The 19,611-nt window shown below is 42.1% G+C and overlaps 1 protein-coding gene across 2 annotated transcripts in view; it reads right to left on the bottom strand.

The window, feature by feature from the left end:
* POU6F2 (POU class 6 homeobox 2) overlaps nt 1-19,611 on the bottom strand; it is a 291,478-nt gene that overhangs the window by 166,971 nt on the left and 104,896 nt on the right. The window lies entirely within an intron of this gene.

The raw sequence follows: 19,611 nt of genomic DNA, 5'->3' as shown, positions 1-19,611 counted from the left end.
CCTGGATTGCATTATCCCATAACTGCTGTCAAAACAGTGCTTCTAGATTACAGCCCAGCACCTCTATTGCAAGGTTGTGTCAGCAGTTCCGATTATAAACTAGGTTTTTTCAGAAGTTTCTAACTTAGCCATTAAAAAAACTAAGCCTTTAAACTGTATGCATATAACCCTCATACAGGAGTTATCAAGATAAGGCCTATACAACACACATCCAATTAGTTGGTTCTTTTAGTATAGGAATCCGGATATTTGTATAATTTTTCACAATGCCTTTTACACATTTATTAATAATAATGATAATGATGAAATACCATATTTACGCAAATCTAATGCGCCATCAAATCTAATAGGCACTCTAATTTTCGTGACATAATTTGGCCAAAAAAGGTGTGCATTACATTCAAGTAAATACGGTAATCTTTACTAGTAGTAATGTCAGATGCCATCAATAAGAAGGCTTCCTGGATCAGGGAGGTTTGCCTCCTGCCCCCAGCCCTGGTTTTTAAATTAATTCTATTTGCAAATTTCAGTACAGAAAAAGGGCATCAACAAAACAAAGAGCTGAGAGGGAGTTGGCGTACAACTTCCGGGTCATGTAGCCAGCATGGCTAAGCAGCTAAGAGCAGTGCACGGAGCAGTGCATGGAAACGCCGTTTACCTTCCCGCCGGAGTGATACCTATTTATCTACTTGCACTTTTTGCATGCTTTCGAACTGCTAGGTTGGCAGGAGAAGGGACTGAACAACAGGAGCTCACCCCGTCGCGGGGATTCGAACCACCGACCTTCTGATCAGCAAGTCTGTGGTTTTAACCCACAGCGCCACCCGTGTCCCTAGTTGGGTAATTAGGAGATCGTGAAATCTCAAGAGGTGGGTTTAAGAAAGTTAAGAAATTGTGCCAGGTTAAATTGAGTAGAAGCAGTTTGGCTCCTCGCTTTCTACCTATCATGCATTAGGGGTGCCAAACCTTTTTTCAAAGAGGGCCAGATTTGATGACATGAACATGCGTGAGGGCCAACCAAAGTTGTTGAGCTATTTTTAGGATTTTACCCCAGGACATATACAGCCACGGCGGCCGGATTTAATCAACCAGCAGGCCAGATTAGGCCTCCGAAACGGACTTTGGACATGCTTGCATCAATCTTTTGATGAGAGTGAGACACCAAACATGCTTATACCAATCTACAAATGAAAAATCCAGGCAAGACTGAAGGACTAGGTAGTTCCCTAGACTGGATGGGTTGTGTTCAACCTTCTTTTGGAAGAGGTGAAGGTCTGCAGTCTGGGGCTTCGTCTGGATCCACTGTTGTCACTGGAGGCACAAGTGTCCTCAGTGGCATGGAGTACCTCCTACCAGCTTCCGCTGGTGGGATCCTAGCTAGACAGGGATCGCCTGCTTCAGCTGTCCATGCTGTGGTAACCTCTAGTTAGAGTACTGCAGTGTGCTATATGTAGGGCCTTTGAAGACAGCTTGCATACCCTCCAAGTGTCCTGATTTTCCAGTGACGGACCTGGAATTATGAAAGCCGGCTTCTGATTTGATTTGATCCCAGAATGTCCCCATTTCCCCCACTGCCTCTGCTGAGCTCAGAGAGGAGGATGAGCTGGTACTTGTCCCAAGCGAAAGATGCGGTGGCAGTTGTGAGGGACCATCTTGTTGCCAGATATTATACTGATTCTGGCCTGAATTAGTTTCCAGGCTCAATTTAAATTGCTGGTTATAAGGCTTTATGTTGCTCAGGACCCCAATACCTCAAGGACTGTCTCTCTTCTCATGAACCAGCCGGGACCCTGCAGACTCCGTCCGAGGCCCTTCTCAGTTTGCCTTGTCCAGGGAGGTGGGGAAGAGAACTACACAAGGCAGCCTTTTCCAGTGGTGGCTCCTCAGCTTTGGGGAGACCCTGGAAACATGCCTGGTGCCACCACTGCCAGCTTTTAGGTGCCAGGCAAAGGCATTTTTATTTACCAAGGTTTTTGGTGCGCAAGTTAGCCTCTACTCATCTTTTAGTCGGGTGGAACAGGACTTGCCCTTCTTATTGAACGATCATTTTTAGGCTTTTTCCCCCCACAGTACATCATCTGGCTTTTAGCTGTTAATATTTTTAAGTCACTTTGAGACATTTATTTTATGTATACAGCAACTAACAAATTCAATAACTGATAATTAATAATATGATATCTATGATTCTTCAACCGGGCTGCAGTCTTGAAGTGTAAGAGCATGCAGGGTTCTTTTAAGCCAAAGGCTATGTGTTATATTTGTCTCATGGAATTGGCACTGCCGTAAAGAGGTCTCCAGCACCATTTACTGTCATGAGACAATGAGCTTTCCCATTTATGCTCGGCGCCATCTGTAGCCAGTGTGGTGTGTGCTGCAAAGGTGCAACTTGCTACGGGGAGAAAACTGCAGCCCTGGTGAATGTAATGTGTAGTCTGAACCAGAGCCTAGAAAGTTACTCCAGCCTTTATTTCTCACAACAGAGATGCGAGGCTCCTTCCACTTCCAAAGGATTATTGTGAAACATGCAAGTACCTCACACCATGCCTACAGTATATTTTGCCTACACCGTAGCCCTGTTCAGAAGCGATCCTTTATGTGTTACAAGAATGCATGGGGCGGAGAGGAGGATTGCATGTGCTGCTGATCCCAACGAACATCTCTTGTCTCCACCACCTTCACCTCCAGACCTTTGTATGCTGGCTAGAGGCAGGGGCATAGGAAGGGGTGTGTGGGAGTGGACCGCCCCGGGTGCCCTCACTGAGGGGGTGACATCGCCCACCAGCGATGTATTCCCTCGTCCCCCCTTCATTTCGACAGTTTGGGGGAGGCTTGGGGGTGCGGGCGCGCGGCCGGACGAATGTCAGCCATGGGTGGCTCGCTCCGCCCCCCAGCTGCAGAAACCTGGTTGAAAGAATAATTGTGGAAAAGGATGTAACTGAATTGCAGTCATACCTCATGTTATGTTTGCTTCATGATACGTTTTTTCAGGTTGCGTCCCACGGTGACCTGGAAGTACCGGAAAGGGTTACTTCTGGTTTTCGTCGCTCGTGCATGCGCAAAGTGCTAAATTGCACTTTGCACATGCACACAAGCGCCAAATCGCGCCGCACACCTGCGCAGATATGGCGCTTCAGGTTGCGGGCTTTTCATGTTGCGAACGGGCCTCCGGAACGGATCCCGTTCGCAACCAGAGGTACCACTGTATAAAGAGGAACAATAGGCTACAGTAGACTCTTACTATCCTTCTTCAGAAACTACCCACCATATGTTGCACCTCCATGCGTTCTTGCAACATACAGTGAGTAGTTTCTGAATAAGGAAAGTAAGAGTCTACTGTAGCCTATTGTTCCTCTTTATAATTCAGTTACATCCTTTTCCACAAGTATTCTTTCAACCAAGTTTCTGGTAGAGCCAGAGAGCCAAGCAATTACGCTGCTTTATAACCCAATTTTAAGCCTGCCTCATCCATCCATTTCCTGTACTGTGTCTAACTCAGGACTACTTTGCAGAACATAGCCTGTGCTCACCTTTGGAAAGTTCCTGCCTGGAACAGTAGCCACACATTTTATTCCAATATATTGGCGATAACTTTAAAATATTTTTATTCAGCATTGCACATTATAACATTCATCTGCTAAGTTGACTACTTCTTTGGCTCTGGCCTTGGCAACTTGTAGAATTCCGCTTCCCACCCTTTCTCATATTTTGTTTGTACAGTATGGAAGTCAAATACTTAGTTTCATACCCTCCATCATTTCTCTGGAGAAAATAGGGATGTCCTATTATAACAAAATAGGCACTGAAATTGGTTTTAAAAGAGTTGTCAAATCTGAAAAAATACAGATTGTGATCTGTTCATTAAAACCTTGCTGGCATAACAAAAAGTGCTGATTACTCTACTGTGCTATAAAATTTGAGATACTCAATCTTAGCAAGGCCACATCTCATTTAGCCACTCCATAAACGCTATGTTCACTTTTCCTTATAAAACAGCACTTAAAATCTGTCCACTGACTGAGATTAATCTTAGAGGCCCTTCTTTGGGTCTGATATTTTGGCCTGACTAGCGGCATATAAATCAGTCCTACTAATAAATAAGTAAATATGTGTTATTTATAAATAAGAGCGAGGGAATATGCATGCCCAATTTGTAGAAAAGCCGTAAGATGTCAACTTTTCCCACATGACGAACCCTTACTGCCTTCAGCTTAGAATACTTCAGGGTTTTTGCATAAATATCAGAAAACATGTGGTGGTGATCACACATTATAAGATTCCAGTATTGTTTCTTCCTTCCAGTAATGAAGAAGAAGAGAAATGATTCAAAGAGAACTAAAAGGGTATTTTACATAAAGGGTACCTGTGCTTTGAAAACCAAAAACGTTTTCTTTTGCAACCAAAATGTTATAAATCCTATCCTTAAGTAAAGTGAAGCAAGCTTTACATATTCCCTCAAAAGCATTGGCCAATACCTAATGCAAGTTAATTTCATCTATAGCAGAGACTGCAGCCCAGACCATGTTTACTGCAGTAGGATTTACTCCCAAGTAAGTATGCCTTAGCCACGACTAACTCATCGCACTTAGTTACAAACAACCTTTTGACGGATTTTGTCCATTCTGTAAAAAAATATCCCTTTTCTCTCATTCCTATACATTCTTATTTCCCTTGCAATACACCTCTATTGTCATGGGTACACCAATTGGTCTGGAAAACCTTTTTCTTTACCTTATGTGTGACATGCAGAATTCCAGTCAAGAGACAGGATAATTCAGCAGTAACTCAAAATATTCACCAAGGGAATCTATTTTAAATATGCATTGTTTGCAACAAAGGAATAAAGCTATGAAAAGTTTCTACTTGAAAATTAACTGTGGCTTTAAATTAATTTCTGTAATCACTGGTCATTAATATTTAACATATTCTTATAAAAGGATATTCTGCTGCAATTCCCCCAAGCACCTGACATTTAATATTGTGGAAATACTTCATCGTCTTGCCATCCCTAGGACTAGATTTGCAATAACAAGTAATGTTAAATGTATTTTTTGATAAAAAAAATCAATAATAAATAAATACATAAGCACTTCCCAGCAGATTGCTCCTGATGTTATTTACAAAATTAAAAAACAACGATGGAGTGACAGGGGATTTTATAACCATTTCATTACTACCTCTTTAATTGTATATGGTGGAACTGCATAATCTGTTTATTGAAAATGAAATCTTTGGAACTGATTCTCCCTATAGACATTTGCCATAAGCATCCGGTGCAATCGCACAGCATGTAACGTAATATTAACATTATATGCATCAAGCTTTAAACATCCCTGTGGTTTCCCTGTTGGATCTGAACATTTCCTAACACTCTTGTGTTTTGCCAGTGCATTAAATCTCATATCTAATTTACAGACTGTAAAATACAATATTCACAGATTACAATAAATAAAGAAAGATACGTTCTGAAAACACACTTGAAATTGGTACATGGACAAGCTAGGCAATATTTAATAAAATGGAAATAAAGCAGACTCTTCCAGGAAATCTGAATGAGGCTCTATTGGAAAGAGATCACTTTCTTTCCACTGGACACATCAGGACGCTATTGACACAGAAGTTAGTTCTGGCCAGAGTATACTGCTGGGTATTTTCTAGTCATAAGTAATGCCCATTGGGTGAAATCCACTTGTTTTACTCTATTGGGAGGATGCTCACGGGGTGTAATCCTGCTTCCTTTGAAGCAAACAGCCATTTTGAGATGGGCTATTAAGACAGGTAGGATTTCACCCACGGCCTCTGCTGGGAACACTCACCTAAGCAAAAGTATTGATGTGGTTGCTTGTAGAATTTATCCCAAAAGGATTAATCAAAAACTAAGGAAAGCTCACATGAAGAATCCATACCTAATTCTTATTGACTTTAAACGTGAACTATATATATAAAAAAAGATTTTTACAATGGATTGATGCTGTTTTTTCCTTATCTTACAATACAATGACCAAAATGAAGTTTTAAAACTCTTTCAGTTACAACTTGTAAGCGGTGTGTCCGTGTGGGGAGAGTTTCTCATTTTGATCCATTTATGGAGTTTTTCAAAGAGCCTGAATGCTGTCAATATGTTCTAAAGAAAGCATCACTGGGCGCTCCCTTGCACAGATATTATTGCCCTATATTTGGATTCTCTTTCCTCCATGTGCTGTAAATTGCCTTACTCCTCCTCGTCTTCTCTACCTTCCCCACTACCTCATTTGTATGACCTTAAGCCTTCAATTTGTTTAAGTTTCTACTGCCCAGAATGACAAAAAGATGCATTTAAAACACACCTTTACCTTTTTGATTCGTTTTTAGCTGTCTGTCTGCAGTACTTTCTCACTGAGCATGATGTGAAGTAATAGCAGAGTGAAGACAATGTATAAACATATCAGACATGAAAGGAAACTCTTTTAAATAAGGACACAATCTAAAGACGCGTAAAGGTAAAGGGACCCCTGACCATTAGGTCCAGTCATGGCCGACTCTGGGGTTGTGGCGCTCATCTCGCTTTATTGGCCGAGGGAGCCGACGTTTGTCTGCAGACAGTTTTTTTGGGTCATGTGGCCAGCATGACTAAGCCACTTCTGGCGAACCAGAGCAGCACACGGAAACGCCGTTACCCTACCTGCCAGAGTGATACCTATTTATCTACTTGCACTTTGATGTGCTTTTCGAGCTGCTAGGCTGGCAGGAGCAGGGACCGAGCAACAGGAGCTCACCCCGTCACGGGGATTCGAACTGCCGACCTTCTGATCGGCAAGTCCTAGGCTCTGTGGTTTAGACCACAGCACCACCCACATCCCGTAGGTACGCCTAGGTGCTGAGAAAATGAATGTGACTCAAATGCACCTGATATTCTTTGGATTAAACCCTCTTCCAGGTTTTTGTTTTTGAAATGGTTTTGATGGTTAAGGAGACTTACAGCTGATCAAACATGACTGGCATGTTAGGGGACCAATCCTATGTCCAAGTGGCTGGTAATATTTGTAGCGAGGAACCTCATGACTCAGATCAATGCCATCATTCTTTCCAGTACTGGAAGGCATGGCCTGGAAAGCAAACATGCCCTCCTGCCAGTGCAAGCTGGCTGGCTCCTTTCTGCATATAGTGTCTTGAGAACTGCAATGTTGTTGGCAACCTGGGATGGTGGAGGAGGATCTCCCCTTTCCACCCCTTGGAAGAGGGAGCAGGGATGCCAACTCTCCCCTCCAACCTTCCTGTGGAATGGATAGCCTTGGGGGAGACTGGGGAGGGAAGCTGAACAGGAGGCAGCAGCCTTAACAGGACAGTGCTGTTTTGTTGCCTAGATCTAGGTGCCACCTTTGCAGATGGGAGCAGATCCACCTTTCCTGGCAGAGTGCACACTTGCAATCTTGACAATCCCATAAACTCAGAGCGGTAGGATAACCAGACTCATATAACCAAAATGCTTGTCTAATTCATGCATGGAGGGGCTAATGCCATAGAGTAAGCTGTCTTGCCAGGCTTAGCTAGGTCACCACCCCTCACCCTGGGGAGAAAGAAGTCAAGTCTATTGGTTCCTCCAGTTTACCATGTGAACTCTGATATGCAAAGAAGTAAAGAAGCTGCTTGCTCCAAGCCCAGACAGCATTTGCTGCCTGTGTTTTCTGACTGCTGTATGGAAAAGCACATGAATCTGACCTTCAAAGTTTGTAAGTAAATCATTTTTAACTTACTAAACATGTGGTGCAAGTGGGAAACTTTGGAAGGAACTCAGAAGGGCATATTTGAAAGGCCTAACTGTCTGCATTTTCACTCTTCACTTTGCTTTTGTTTTGTGGTTTTAAATCTCTGCTGGGGTTGTTTCACAACAGAATACATGCCCCAAAGCTGGATCTTGGCATCCAGGGAATTCTCTTTTTATACCTATTTTTTCCTTGCCAACCATCATGAATCTCATGACTGGGTGCACCATGCCTTGCCTTCAAAAGCTGTTGGGAGGGGCAGGAAAACTTGTTTGGACATAGTTGTCACTTCCATCCAGTTCTGAATTTCTTGCCCTCTTCTGGAACTCCTGAATCGTGGCTCCCAAGCACTGTGTCTGATGCCGAGTCTGTACCGCCACTTGCATGAATATCTCCCCTACTTAAACAGCCTCTGTCCATGTGTGCTGGGCAGGAGCCAGGACAGATATACCCAGAATGACATGGGATCCAGCCACATAGAAATGGCTGCCATTAATACTGTGATTAATGTATAAATTGGCCCTTAGTAACACAATCTGTGGAGTTCAATTGCAGCTATTTGGCTCCCTCTTTCATAAAGAAAGGGGTGCCTGCAAGTGATTCCTGTGGCTTAATGGACATCCTGTCTTGTGTGAATCACTGGCATAAACAACAGAGAAGGTCATGCCCTGTTTCTGAAGTTCCTGGACACATAAACTTTGGTTTGGTTGGCACTGGAAACAGGATGCTGGACTAGATAGATTTTTGGTCCAGCAGGAGCGGTCTCCTGCTCTTATGGAGCAAATCATGTGTACAAACAATTCACAGAATATATTTCTGTAAGTATCCAAACATGCAAAGCATTTCTCACTGGAAACATTTTGAATCTGAAAAACCAATTTGAATTGACTCTTAGAAGACAACCCTAAGAGAGTTGCACAATTTGAGCTTGCTCATGATGGATAATGAAGAGCCTCTGTGTTTAGTTTTGTTTAAAAAAAAAACCAACACAAAATTTTTTTTAAAGGGTTGCAAGAAAAAGCCAAGGAAAAAGAGAGCTAAACCTTTGTTTTCTCTACCTTTCAACTATAAGAAATGTCAAGTTTCATCTTTTTCCATTTTTTCCTTTCCCAGTGACAAAGTTTGCCTGTTATTCAGAGACCAAGACTGGGAGCCTTCACAGCCCTTCCAGAGAAAGGGCAAGAGTGCTGACTCTTTCTTTCTGCAGCAGTTTGGGCATTAGATAGATGTTAACAAAAAACAAAGACCACAATATAACAAATGAAACTTTTTCATTTCCCAATACGCCATAGGTCCATACCTAACCTGTTGTCCTATGCTATCTCCTATTGTTGCGAAGGTTTTTCATTTCCTTTTTTTAAAAGGCTGGGCATTCAGTCTGAAATGCTAAAAAGGGGGGGGATGGGAGGAAATCAAAGGATGCCAAACACTTTGAAAAAGCCTTTCAGGTCTTTTTCATATATCATTAGAAACCCAAACATGAAAACAATTTGCTGCAGGTTGAACTAGATGACCCCCAGGGTCCCTTCCAACTCTACTGTTTGTTGAGTCTATGAATTTGCCAGACTGTCATCACTGGAAAATATTTATTACTGAGACATATATAAGATTTATTACATTTAGTTAAAATTCTTATTACAGCTGTGCACAGAAAAGTATTCCATTTTGACACCCGCCTTGTTGGCTGAGATAGTGGGCCACTTCAGCTTGGAGCCTGAAACTCTGCTTCACGTCCCTGAGCCAAGGCTGAGGTTGCCTTGACCGTTTTGCAAAGCCTCGGGTGCCTCCCCCACTGGCTTTAATGGGAAACCAACAAACGCTATAAACTTTTCATACAGAATTGGATGAAATCTGCAAGCCTAGTAGTCATGGGCGTAGCTCTCCCCCAACAAAAATCCTCTGCTAGTAGTCCCTTCTGAGTCTGCCAAATTTCAAACCAATAGGTACAGGGGCTAGGCTGTTATGAATAAAAAACAGTATTTGAGGCTTTTTCAAAAAAAATATTTATTCTGCTCAGTTTGCACCAAAATCACAGAATGTGCAAAGCTGATTAGGATGAAGTGCCTACGGACAGAGGCACTGAGAATACCGTGTTCATTTGTAACATTGCTTGGCAGGCAAGACTCTGTGTTGGTTTGCATCCTGTGTTGCGTACAGGTATATTGTGTCACTGTGTTGCATACACCTGCTCCAAGTGTTCTAGTGTAACAAGCACTAATGAAAGACTCTTCTTTCTTGTAAAGTCTTAAGAATCCCTGTCTCAGGCAAAAAAGAACTCACTGCCTAAGGGTTGGCTCATTTGAGGGATCGTGGATGAAATGAGTCTTTAGGCAGAGCTGGAGAGTACTAGAAAGGAAGGTGAAGAGATGGCTCTTTCATTGTAATACTCTTTCACCTGAGTAGGACTCTTGCAATGGAGCTCAAATTTTGCTTGAGGCAACCTAGTGATATATGGAACGCATGCTGAAATTTCACTAACCAACATTATTTTAATTCCCATGAAATTTCCACAGAGCTTTTGCTTGAACCAGACCCTACGCATTCTCATTTAATTTGCTTCCATCAAATATTTCTGAATTTATAGTTAGAGGAACAAAATGGACATCTGCTTAATAAGGAACGCTTGGCATAGGAATGGAACAACTTAAATGTCTTTAAGTGTGCTTTGACAATCTCCTTCATTGCCAGTTCAATTGTCTTCCTATTCTTTTTTTTTTTAGTAACCCAACACACTTCTTCAGCCAGAGTGGCAGTCTTGCTATAGAAAAGGCGAGTAAAGCTATTTGGAATTATCTATTGTCACAATGCACACAGTTACTCAAACAAGTTTCTTGACCATTCTTTCTCTTCTAGGAAAACAAGAAGTCTGATGAAGGTCCTCTAACAAATCTGCACAAGGCTCCAAAAATGCTAAGACAAGTTCTGGCAGTTTCCAAATCCTAATTCTTTAATGCCCCTAAAGCCTGAGTGGAATTAATAATTCCTGACAAAAGTTTTAATAAGACCATCTGATTTTAAAGGTGGGGGTCACTACAGTTGATATAAATGTATTAATGGCTGTGTCAGACTGATTGTACAAATACACATATATGCAACTGAGAGGATGAAACTTTATAAAAACTTTCAGTCATCTTCATTTGGCTCACAGATATGCCTTTCTCTATGCTGTTATCACTGGCCTTAAAAGGAGAGGCATCGGTAGCTGATGCACAGACCCATCGGCTCCTGCTCATGCAAGTTGCTCCAATCATGCAATATCTTGGTGAGGGCAGCTCTGAATCCATAGGAATATTCAAATGTTTCCACTTCCATTGAAATTGAAGGGGAGGCTCCTGCAAGGAAGAAATTCCACGGCGTATCAGATCCTTTCTGTCTTCAATAGGCGCTGGATTGGGATAAATAGTTTTCTTCTCCTTGTGACGAAATATTTGCCCAATTAATTTACAAAAAAGGGCAATGTGTGGGCTGCATTACAAAGATCTAGATTTCAGGCAACTTTTGCTTTGATGAGACCATAATCAAGGCGCATTGGTGATTTTCAAAATACAGGAGGAATCCTATGACTATGACAGGTGGTGTCATTAAGCACAGAAATCCTAAAGCAGTCTTGACAAGTATGCATGAATTTATCTTTGCCACTCTATCATGCCAAAAGCTTTCCATCCTCTCATTTGAAGGATTAAGACTTTACCTAGAGATGTGTCAAACAGGCCTCCTATGAATCCTAGATGATGAGAGTTGGGAAATTTTATTATGAAACCTCCTTCACATGCCTCTGCTACACATTATAATACATGGTAAAACTCTCACGTGCTACTAAGGAGTTGTCCTTGGTTGGACAATTGAATAAGAAAAATATCAGATACAGCCTTCCCTTTAAGATGAATTAAAGCTCCACGTGTCTGGAACTCAGGAGCTCGAAAGACATTCGTCAATTGGAAGGCACATTTCAATTTTATTCTGTGGTCGCATTTCAGTGAAAGAGACTTCAACATATAATTCTGTATTAACAGTAATAAAAGATGACAATGAAAGCAGTACTTTCTCAGAAAGTTTTACAGATAAGCATAGTACCTGGAAACTCATGCCACATTTAATTTCTTTCCAGCTGTGTATTTTATAAGTCAACTGCTGAGGGAGTTAAAATCACTTTGTACGGCTTTTAATCAGCATTCAATAATGACTGGTAAGGACCATTTTAACCCAAACCAAGTTCCAGTTATCATGTGTATAATGAACAGGTTCTACATGGTGATTTTTCCTTGTCATGTGTGCCAAAGCCCAGAAAGGATTTCGACTAAATGGGCCGCCATATGGGGAGAGCAAAACGTACCACTTCTTGGGAAATCATAGCACAGGGTGCAATAACCTATCAGTTTCACCATTCCTATTAAATATTCAACAATTCATTTTTCCACTGACTTGTAGGAAAAGAGCACATTCTTTCTGGCCATATTCTTCTCAGCTCAAGACTCTCTTTTCCTGTCACCTCACACCCAGTTGCCCTGACAACCTTCCAAACCCCCAGTCTCTGTTCACACCTCAGGGCAAAGGGGGAAGGACAGTTCTCTGGCATTGCCAATGGCCCTCAATGGCCCTCAGTGTTGTTTGTGAAGGGCCTAGCTTGGCCACGTCGTTCTGCATACGCCAGCCTGGGAATTCCTCTGCAGCTGGTATTTCTCCCTTCACATCTCAAATAATCAAAATCCTACCATTTATTAATTTCTAGGATTTAGGGGAGTCCCCCTCCCAAATCTATAACAGTATTGACATTTTTGCTGTTTTCCAAGAATGGAGTCTAGACAGTCTGATCTGCCAATAATCTCTGAGGAATTTCTGTTTTAACCAGAAAACAGTACTATGGAGAACATGGGTAGAGACAATTGTTTCTCTTTCCCTCATAATAATAGAATACAATGAAATTGACTGGCAGTAGTTTGAGACTGACAAGCGGAAGCGCTTCCTTATGCAACACATAATTAAATCGTGCAATTCACCACCAGATGTGATGGCTACTAGCTTAACTGAAAAGCATTAGACAAATTCATGGATGATAGGTCAATAAATGGCTATTAGCTATGATAGCTGGATGGTACCTCCATATTTAGAGTCACTATGGCTCTAGTGCTGACACGGGTGACAAAGAACAGGGGGTGCTTGTCACATATGGTCTAGCGCTTGTCACATATGGACTGGTGCTTATTACATATGGGGACACCGGGGACAAAGAAAAGGGGATACTTATCATGTTTGTGAGTTTCCAAAAGCATCTGGCTGGCCACTGCTCAAAGCAAAATATGGTAGCAGAGCCAGAGGGAAATCTGCTCTAATGCTTCTCTGATCATGTATTAACTGGAATTTATTTGGGCTGTTAGACTAATCACTGCCTACCAACAAATTAAAAAAATGGAGATAGCAGTCATGAGAGGGCTGACATACAAATTTATCCTTTTGCTGCTCTTTCTCTGCTTCAGGGTTGCACTGCCATTGTCCCATTAAAGTCCAACCCTGAGCACTGGGATGTTAAAATGTACCTGCCAGTCCATTCAGCAGAACAGTAGCTATATTCTATACTAAAGCACGGCTGCAATTTTCTACCTAAGTTTTTATTTGATATTCATCATGCATGTTGGTGTTCAGCAGCAGCCAGGAGACGGACCGTAACAAAAATGTTACTTTAAAAATAGTTTTAATTTAATGCATCAAAGGAAAGCCAGCATTTGTAACGGCTAACAGAGGACTCAAAGTATGGCAGGAGGAATGAAGAGCCGGGGAGCCAAAAATCTGAGCAAAGGAGGAGGTTATCGTTTTCTGCATAGAATTATTTGAACTGCCATGTGGTGGATAATTACAATGACGTTGATGAAGGGAATACTGTACGTAAAATACATTTTTAGTAACTTGAAATACAACTGATGTCATATTTTCAAGGTAAATCCAGCTTCAGCAGATCTATGGCAAAGTGGCTAGACGTAAAGGAATTAGGGTTTCCAGCTACCTTGAAAATCTCTTATTTTTGTACCTAAAAGGGAGTGGATAAAATGAGGCTTGAATGCAAACAGAAATGCTGGAGGAAGCCAGACAAAGCAGATCCACGCCTCCCTTCTCCACACCTGTGCATCATGCGCATGTGAAGAGAACCCCACAATGGAGAGGTTTCCATGCTGCCCTAACAGGAACAGTTTGAGAGCCCTCTTCCCCTTGAATGGGTGGAAGTTATTACACTGCTTATTTTTGATGTGGCAGAAAAATGTAGAGATAGGAAACCCGGGTCATTTGCGCCATTTGTTTCCCCCGTATCAATATCTAACCCACGCTTAGACACAACTCTGATATTATTGCAGTAGCATTCGAATCACTTCCTTGTGCTTGAGAGCCATGCACTTCAATAAAATCAGGCTGGGCGAATGGCACCGTTTCTTCCCAGAGCAAATGTGCCCCCCCCCCAAAAGCATCTTGGTTTTTAAACCAGCTTCCAAACTAGCTTCTAGGTGGTGACATGGCCACACCAGTTAACCAGTCCAGAAGAAGAAGAAGAAGAAGAAGAAGAAGAAGAAGAAGAAGAAGAAGAAGAAGAAGAAGAAGAATAATTTATTATATATACCCTGCCCATCCGGTTGGGTTTCCCCAGCCACTCTAGATGTTCTAGGGTGAAAATTTACAGAATCAATATCTTAATGTCATAAAGTTTGGGCTCTTTGAAATTGAGCATGAGGCATCAAGATGTGATTCAGCCCTGCCCCATATTTTGTGACTTGTTTGCAATGTGAAACCATCAAAAATCTGCTCTAGACAAAAACCTTATGGAGATTTTTCTTTTGGCGACCCAGATGCTAAATGCAGCACTTCATTTGAAGGGCTTGTTCTACTATGCTATCTGAGGACAGAAAAGCATATTATAAGTAAAGAGGGCCTATTGCCCCAAATGGAAGGTCTATGTTGAGTTCTCCTGTTGTCCTAACATTTGTGTCTCCCTACCCTGCCCCCCATTAACAGTGCTGTGGATTGTGCCTGTACTGGCAGTGCTGGGGCGGGAAGAACACTGTGTGATGGTGTCAAGACATAGAGTAAGTTTTACCACTAGTTTAGAAGAACTTGACACAGGACTGTTACAGGATGGCAGAACTAAATGAAAAGTGTCCAGTCCTGCTTATTATACCAAGTAGGTTTATGTTCTGTTTTCTTCTTCTTCTTCTGGAATGAAGAATGTAGGCAATGGTTTGTTCATTTTTTAAATGTTTTGCTAGATTCAGGGTGAGCAAATACTTTCCCTAGCCTGTGCTGCATAAACACAGAGCCTAAAAGCTTCAGGCGACTTTTACCCCTGGACTCTGTTTTTGTCAGATCAATGACAAGTCACGTTAACAGCGGTGTTTAATTCTATCAATATGTGACCAATTGTGTTAGATTGTTTGGCCATTGATTTCACTTAGTGCTACTGTTGAGCTCTGAAAAGGAACTAGTTCTCCCTACATTACCTCATACAGTGACAAATGCCTATGCCGACTTTCCATCTCGCCAGCACACAAGGCTTGCTTTGAGAGGTGCCTCTTTGTATATTAGATGAAGGCCACCTAAAGAGAATATTCCCCTGAAATACAATGGCCTATAATGACTCCTTGATTTTAAAGAAATAATAAATTAACACAATGCCACTACAGTCCAACCCCCCCCCCAAAAAAAAACAGGTTATTTTTTTGGCTAGGTTTGGTGTTATACTAGTTTTACTACATAAAATACACTGAAATAAAAATACAATTAAATTTTATGATTTATATATATTCAAAACCTGTTTATTTAAACATGCAACAAGAACATGGTTAATGCCTCAAACCTCTTGAGTCTTGAGACTTCTTTATATGTTTTTAAATCTTCTTTTGCCAGCCTCATCTGCAAGGTTTGAAATAGTCTCGTCTAGACAGAAGTTGATCAGTATTTCATACAATTCCATGATGCCTGCAAACAACATGTGATGCCATCATGATGAGATTATGCCACACTATGTACTGGATACTGAATAGGAGTGAAAATCACCGCACAGAGGTGGTATGGATAGAGTTATGTGTAGACTAGCTGTAAATGCAAATTAAGGACATTTAAGAAGGACCACTCTTGGAGAGAACTAGCTGCTTCCAGCAGCCTTCTGAAAGATCTGAGTACTTGCTGGGAAGGGTACTCTACTTGGGTGTTAAATCTCTCTTTATGCTTACCTTACCTCCATACATTACATGGGCTACATTACTATAGCTGTTTTTTCTTTCTCCTCCCAGACCTTTTTTTAAGTATCTACAGAATCAATGAGCAGTCAGATTCTTATTCAGTGCTGGAAAAGTATATTCACTGGGGCCTGGGATATAGATTTACACATAATGTGAAGACGACATTATTAAAATGCTTCTCTTGTGCCTGTTCATCACTTGGTGAGGGCACTGCCAAGGGGTCACGTGCATGTGCTAATAACCAATCGCTTATCAAAACCGCATGTGAAATTTGCATATTGCCTCCTATCACCTCAGACACAATGATTTTCAATGGAATTAGTCAATACATTCAAATGTGAAGTGTCAAATGTTGAGTAGTCAAATAATGCATGCACACGTGAGATTGGGCTGTCAGACCTCTCAAGTTTGTATTACAGTGTGCTTTTTCTTCTTGGGTCATCTCCTACTGCCAGCTTACTGGTGACCCATCCATTTAGCTACATACTGTATCTTGATAACTCAGAAGCTTTCTCCTTTAACTCAAGTTTTCTGGTGATTACTAGACCCACATCTCCCACTTTTGGGCTTTCCACAGGTATCTGAAGACCACAGCAGGGAACAAAATGCTGGACCAGAGAAGCCTTGGGTCTGATTCATGAAGGCTCTCCTTCTGTTATATTCTTATCTGTCAACCACATCTGACTACTTCTACATTTGCACCCAGGTTGAGGTTGGTAAGGTTAAAGTCTGGGGAAAGCAGATCCAGAGCAGGTCAGATATGGAACAGCATCTCAAAAGATTAATAACTGGAATCAGAAACAAGAATGTTCAGATACAGGATCCTGGAGAGGTCCCACAGAAAATTAGACATGTTCCAAAGAGTGCTGGGGTGTGTGTGTTAAGCTGTGACCCTATTGCTACCTGCAGTCCACAGCATAATTTCATGTGGCTCTCAGCCTAGGTTAAAAGCCCTCTGCAAGTGATCAGTTCAGACCTCTGGTCTGTCCCTCCAAAAAAGCCCACTGGGTGGGAAGAATGGGGGGTAGAGGGAGATGGGATGGCAGAAAGTGAGACAGAAGGAGTGGTCCCTGCAAACATTTAGCTGTGACCCCTTCCACAGCAGGTATGTGGTCCTGACAGATTCTAGCCCATGGAACACAGCCTTTGACGAAAATAAAAATCCCAGCTCTGCCTTAGATATTTCCTGAACTTGACTATGTCTGCCCACTTGCTGACGCTCTCCATTATTACTGGCTGGCCACAAGCATAATGCCCTTGGCAAGATGGAAGATGATCTAATCAGAAGCTTTCTTGGCTCAGGGCTCTCCAGCTCAGGGGTCTCCAATTCAGGCAGTTCCTGGTTGCTGGATTCACACTCAGTGTCAGGACCCAGAGGTTGTGCTTCTGTGACTCGCACACACAAACCCCCACAAGTCAGCGGCCAACTCCAGTGGACAATCTGGGGCATGACCTCCCCATTGCCTCCCCTTGGCATCTCCAGCTAAAACTACACCAGGGAGAATAAAGGGCTGGGGAAAATATCCGCCTGAAATCTTGAAAAGCCCCTGCCAGTAATAGGTTAGATGGGTGAATGGTCTGCCTCAGTATAAAGCAGCATAGCAGATAGATTCATAGGAATCCTGAAATTCAGTTGGCAAAACATAACTGCTTTAGATGGTTGTCGTTCACAACACAGAAACGTCTCTTGTACTTAACACATCCTCACTGAAGTCCACAGCAATATTCAGTGTAATTTCAGTGTAATTCAACGCACACGGAAACAAAAATTGAACCAAGAGACAAAGAAAAGGGAAAGTATCCACTATTCCTCTAAGGTAAGGTGCCATAAAGTTCAGCGTCTTGTTTTACTTGATTTAAAGCTCTGCTGCCTTGAAAGCAGCATGTCGGATACCCAGAGGTGGCTGCATGCCACTCTTAATTAAGATGGTCAGGAGGTGGGCATACATCAGGAGATCCTGGCCATTGGGCTCCTGGGTGCAGCTGCCTAAAGCTCTTGCCCACACCAGCCCCTTTTTCTAGCACTCGGCTTATCAATTTACTTGCAAATGGCTCTCTGAAGTATTAACCCAGGTTAATTATTCGTCAAATATGATTATGCAGTCGTAATGTAAAAAATCGGAAATGTAGGATGGAATTTTTCACTCCAACGGTTTGGCAATTGTGGCAGCTGGTGGAGTCGCTGGAGTAATTACCAGCCCATTCCAGTCGGTGGATCAGCCTTCTGGTTCAGCGAGGGGAGGGGAAGGAGTGGCAGGGAGGTGGAGGAGAGAGAGAGAAGGAAAAAGCAATAAAGAACCAAGGGAGCGGGAATATGAGCCTTGCCAATCGACATGGGGGGGGGGGGAATTTCACAGCTGCTGGTGGTGATAAATGAGAGACGGTGGCCCTACTTCTAATCAATACATGTAAATGCTACTCATTACAGCTTTTATACACACTTCTCAATTAGCCTTTCCTCCCACTGGTAACAAGGAATGTCATGCTTTCTGGACTGTGAAAGTGGTTGAGCACTAAGTTCACCTGCATCTGAAAAGACACAGTAACAATGCTTCGGGCTCAGCTTGGCAGCAGGTGGTAGCAGTGGAAGTCGAAATTCCTTCTGTAATGCAAACTAAATAAAACCCCAAGTGCTGCCATTTAATTAAATGGGTGCTTTTTGTATTTTAAATACAATTTCCTTTCTCTTTCTCTCCACCCTGGACCCCACAGTTCACCAAACTTGAGAATTACAATTTTCACACCTTTGAAAAAGGAAAACAACACATGCACCTCCAAAGGGCAGGCGTGCCACTGGAAACCTAAAAGCATTTTGGGCACAATGCTTCTACTAGTAAGGTCTTTCGTGCAAGTCCCATATATGAGAGCTAAGCAGTAGCACAGGGGTATTTTCATACATTTCCAATTAATTTCAGCAGGAGATTCTCCCTCTCTAGTAGTTTGAGTTCTCTCTGAGTTTTAAATGCTTCCAGCAATGATTTAAAGAAAATGGTTTCAATATAGTCTTAAAACATTTGATCCAAAATAAAAAGTTTTTGTGAAGTTGGTGTTTTAAAATACACACCTCAATAACATTTCAGGAAAGCAGATTTTCTTTCCGGTACTGTGCAGCTGAGAAGAGTGGAATTTGTAGTACAGCCTGTTCCATTTGTGTGTGTGCAATGGGAGGGGGCAAGGATGTCTCCCTCCATGTCAGAGGAATTCATACAGGCACCGAGAGCCAGATTGCGACCTTCCTCATGAACATGGGAAGGGAGCTGATCACCTGAGACAATGAGACTGCAAGTCCTGTGAGTAATTGCTCAATAGTAGGAGAAACAGGTTGATGATCCAGACTTAAAAGAGACCGTGTAACCAGGGCCGGCTGAAAAACCTGCCTTTGCCGAACAATAGACTCTCCAAGCTCCATTGAGAAGGGTATTTTTCCCCATCTTCAGAACAAAATGGCCTCATTCCATCAGGTCACCTACTTCTTTTCTAAACTGACATATCCTACTTTGCTCAATTAAGAAGCCATTAGTTATCAATTCCTCTGTTAATTGTATGTTGTGTAAGTTTTATTTTTAACTCAGGGTTGCATACAAAAACAGAGACCTTCACCGTAGTTCAAAACATTATATGTGTGGACACCTCACACAACTGTGTTTGTTGTA

The sequence above is a fragment of the Podarcis pityusensis genome (genome assembly GCF_964106645.2).
Source record: "Podarcis pityusensis genome assembly, chromosome: 12".
Taxonomy (NCBI): domain Eukaryota; kingdom Metazoa; phylum Chordata; class Lepidosauria; order Squamata; family Lacertidae; genus Podarcis; species Podarcis pityusensis.
Note: the sequence above shows the minus strand (reverse complement) of the source record. Positions and strands in the feature narration are given on the sequence as shown.